Raw genomic sequence first — 5206 nt, forward strand, 5'->3', positions numbered from 1 at the left:
TGATCACTGGTCCTGTATATGCTGGAATTATGACACACAGTACACTATGTATGACACATATAATGGGTTACTGTAATCGCTGGTCCTGTATATGCTGGAATTATGACACACAATACACTGTGTATGACACATATAATGGGTTACTGTGATCGCTGGTCCTGTATATGCTGGAATTATGACACAATACACTATGTATGACACATATAATGGGTTACTGTGATCACTGGTCCTGTATATGCTGGATATATGACACACAATACACTATGTATGACACATATAATGGGTTACTGTGATCGCTGGTCCTGTATATGCTGGAATTATGACACAATACACTATGTATGACACATATAATGGGTTACTGTGATCACTGGTCCTGTATATGCTGGATATATGACACACAATACACTATGTATGACACATATAATGGGTTACTGTGATCGCTGGTCCTGTATATGCTGGAATTATGACACACAATACACTATGTATGACACATATAATGGGTTACTGTGATCACTGGTCCTGTATACGCTGGATATATGACACACAATACACTATGTATGACACATATAATGGGTTACTGTGATCGCTGGTCCTGTATATGCTGGAATTATGACACACAATACACTATGTATGACACATATAATGGGTTACTGTGATCACTGGTCCTGTATATGCTGGAATTATGACACACAATACACTATGTATGACACATATAATGGGTTACTGTGATCACTGGTGCTGTATATGCTGGAATTATGACACACAGTACACTATGTATGACACATATAATGGGTTACTGTGATCACTGGTCCTGTATATACTGGAATTATGACACACAATACACTATATATAATGGGTTACTGTGATCACTGGTCCTGTATATACTGGATATATGACACACAATACACTATGTATGACACATATAATGGGTTACTGTGATCACTGGTCCTGTATATGCTGGAATTATGACACACAATACACTATTTATGACACATATAATGGGTTACTGTGATCACTGGTCCTGTATATACTGGAATTATGACACACAATACACTATATATAATGGGTTACTGTGATCACTGGTCCTGTATATACTGGATATATGACACACAATACACTATGTATGACACATATAATGGGTTACTGTGATCACTGGTCCTGTATATGCTGGAATTATGACACACAGTACACTATATATGACACATATAATGGGTTACTGTGATCACTGGTCCTGTATATGCTGGAATTATGACACACAGTACACTATGTATGACACATATAATGGGTTACTGTGATCGCTGGTCCTGTATATGCTGGATATATGACACACAATACACTATGTATGCCACATATAATGGGTTACTGTGATCGCTGGTCCTGTATATGCTGGATATATGACACACAATACACTATGTATGACACATATAATGGGTTACTGTGATCACTGGTCCTGTATATGCTGGATATATGACACACAATACACTATGTATGACACATATAATGGGTTACTGTGATCGCTGGTCCTGTATATGCTGGAATTATGACACACAATACACTATGTATGACACATATAATGGGTTACTGTGATCACTGGTCCTGTATATGCTGGATATATAACACACAATACACTATGTATGACATATATAATGGTTACTGTGATCACTGGTCCTGTATATACTGGAATTATGACACACAATACACTATATATAATGGGTTACTGTGATCGCTGGTCCTGTATATGCTGGAATTATGACACACAATACACTATGTATGACACATATAATGGGTTACTGTGATCTCTGGTCCTGTATATGCTGGAATTATGACACACAATACACTATGTATGACACATATAATGGGTTACTGTGATCACTGGTCCTGTATATGCTGGATATATGACACACAATACACTATGTATGACACATAAAATGGGTTACTGTGATCTCTGGTCCTGTATATGCTGGAATTATGACACACAATACACTATGTATGACACATATAATGGGTTACTGTGATCGCTGGTCCTGTATATGCTGGAATTATGACACACAATACACTATGTATGACACATATAATGGGTTACTGTGATCGCTGGCCCTGTATATGCTGGATATATGACACACAATACACTATGTATGACACATAAAATGGGTTACTGTGATCTCTGGTCCTGTATATGCTGGAATTATGACACACAATACACTATGTATGACACATATAATGGGTTACTGTGATCACTGGTCCTGTATATGCTGGAATTATGACACACAATACACTATGTATGACACATAATGGGTTACTGTGATCTCTGGTCCTGTGTATGCTGGAATTATGACACACAATACACTATTACACATATAATGGGTTACTGTGATCGCTGGTCCTGTATATGCTGGAATTATGACACACAATACACTATGTATGACACATATAATGGGTTACTGTGATCACTGCTCCTGTATATGCAGGAATTATGACACACAATACACTATGTATGACACATATAATGGGTTACTGTGATCTCTGGTCCTGTATATGCTGGAATTATGACACACAATACACTATGTATGACACATATAATGGGTTACTGTGATCTCTGGTCCTGTATATGCTGGATATATAACACACAATACACTATGTATGACACATATAATGGGTTACTGTGCTCGCTGGTCCTGTATATGCTGGAATTATGACACACAATACACTATGTATGACACATATAATGGGTTACTGTGATCACTGGTCCTGTATATGCTGGAATTTTGACACACAATACACTATGTATGACACATATAATAGGTTACTGTGATCTCTGGTCCTGTATATGCTGGAATTATGACACACAATACACTATGTCAGTGGCGTAACTAGGGTATTTGGAGTCGAGGGCAAATTTGAAAAGGGAGCTCCCCCCCCTCTCCCAAACATCCCGAGATGTGCGCGTGCCGAAGGCGTGCGTGGGAAAAATGGACGTGGTCACTTAAAAATGGGGCGTGTCAACATGACACACCCCTTTATTTTCACGCTGAACATTCCTATCCATATGCACCTTAACCCCAGTAGTACCCCTTATACAGTACCCCCAGTATGCAGTTGTGGTCCCTCTTATGCAGGCCCATAGTAGTGCCCCTTATACAGTATCCCCAGTAGTGGTCCCCCTTATACAGCCCCCAATTAGTTCCCCTTACTCAGTACCCCCAGTAGTGGCCCCCCAAATGCAGTGCCCCATGTAGTGTTCCCCCTTATGCAGTGCCCCCAGTAGCAGTCCCCACAATGCAGTGCGCCCAGTAGCGGTATCCCCTTATGCAGTGCCCTTTACATGGTGCCCCCAGTAGTAGTCCCCCCCCATGCAGTTTTCCCAGTAGTGGTCCCCTTATGCAGGCACCCTATAGTGATCCCCCCTATCCAGTGCCCCCTGTAGTGGCCCTTCCTATTATTGCCCCCAGTAGTGGTCCCCCGAGTGCAGTGCCTCTAGTAGTAAGCCCCTTTTATAATGCCCCCAGTGGTAGTTCCCCCCAAGTAGTAGTCCCCAGTAGAGTAGGTCCACCCAATGGCGCCCCGAGTAGTAGCCACCCCTCCCCCAGTAGAGGTGCCCCCAGTAGTAGCCACCCCTCCCCCAGTAGAGGGCCCCCCAGTAGTAGCCACCCCCCTCCCCTGTTGTGCAGATAAAGAAAAAAATAAATAAAAATATATATATATATAAAAAAATATATACTTACCTGAATCTCTGGTCCTGGTCCTGCTCGCGACGCCGCTCCTGCCCAGGCTGGCGTGCTCAGCATTATGGGACAGATGTCATGACGTCAGTCCCATTACCCACTGCAGGAGCCGGACAGAAGCCTGTAGAAATAGCAACCGTAACTACAGTCTTGTTATAATTTAAACCAAATAAGCTCTGTGAGAGAATGTTTAATGGGAAACGTAAATGGGGGCTATTGCGTTAATGACTTATCTTGCTGAGCTAGATCTGTACAGTCAGCGACAAGTTAATTCTTTGGTGTACCAGAATGCATCCTGAAAAGTGTACCTATACAGTGATACAGTAGGGGGTGTATGATCCTAGCCAAGGGAGGGAGAGACCTGTAGGCACCATAAACCCAGTAAGGGGTCTAAAAAAGGTTTCCCCCAAGAGTATTATGAAATGCTAATCCGCAGAATGGGCATTAAGATATGAAAAGTCCATATCTTCTTAAGGGAGAGCCCTCGTGAAGCAGCCTGCGAGCTCATCTCGCGCTCCGAAGAGAACTACCATTCTCCCATCTGGCAGGAAAGGCGAATCATATAACTATTCCCGTCAGAGAATGACTTTCCCTCCAAGATGGAGGAAAAACACTCCAAGCAGAGGAGTGACAAAGACAGGATACAACCTCCAACGATGCTCACCCCTATCTGTGACATCATCTCTGGTAACGAAGGCAGGGATACAAACATCACCAGAGGATGCACATGACAGTCGATCATATGGTTTTAAACACTGGAAAACGGACAAAAGACAATTGTTCAAATTGGTTAAATCCGTGTGTTTTAACCAATTTGTCTGAATGAATATTTTTTGTCTGTTTTCCAGTGTTTGTGAGCAAATGGTCGACTATCATTTGCTCCCATACATTACCAGGTTTTCATTCCAACCAGCCAGATTGGACAGATATCTGACAGATAATTGTATAGTGAATGCCCAGCATAAGCCGATAATTAGCTCTTCACCTGCTTAAACCGGGAATTAACCCTCCATTAGTTGTATCCACATGTGGGGATGCGGCGGGGGGGGGGGGAGGGAGAGGTAGCAGAGGGTCTCCTCAGGGTCACCAGACACAGGCTGCAGTAGCCGTGGCGGTGCCCTCCAGTCGGCTCCCCCATAGCAGGCAGACTGCCACAGCAAGCATTCTGCCTGTCCTCAAAGCTTATTGATAAAAAAGAAAAGAATAAAAAAATTGAATAGGCTGGAGACAGCCAAATGTGCTACCAGCTCTCTCGGGCACATTTTCTAAACTGTGGCTGATGGGGCAAAGAGGGGGAGGAGCCAGTCACACTTCTAAATTAAAGTGCCAGGCTCTACTCTAACACCGTCTATACCCTACTGTCTAAGCTTTAGTGTCCCCTAGTGGATGAAGGAGAAATTATTAAATGAATTCAATGTTGCTTATCTGTCATTCGAAGGGTCAGTTATGTGGTGGAGGACAGGTTGTTCTTCTGTTTGATGATT

The sequence above is a fragment of the Taudactylus pleione genome, unplaced genomic scaffold (genome assembly GCF_031769625.1).
Source record: "Taudactylus pleione unplaced genomic scaffold, aTauple2 ptg002751l, whole genome shotgun sequence".
Taxonomy (NCBI): domain Eukaryota; kingdom Metazoa; phylum Chordata; class Amphibia; order Anura; family Myobatrachidae; genus Taudactylus; species Taudactylus pleione.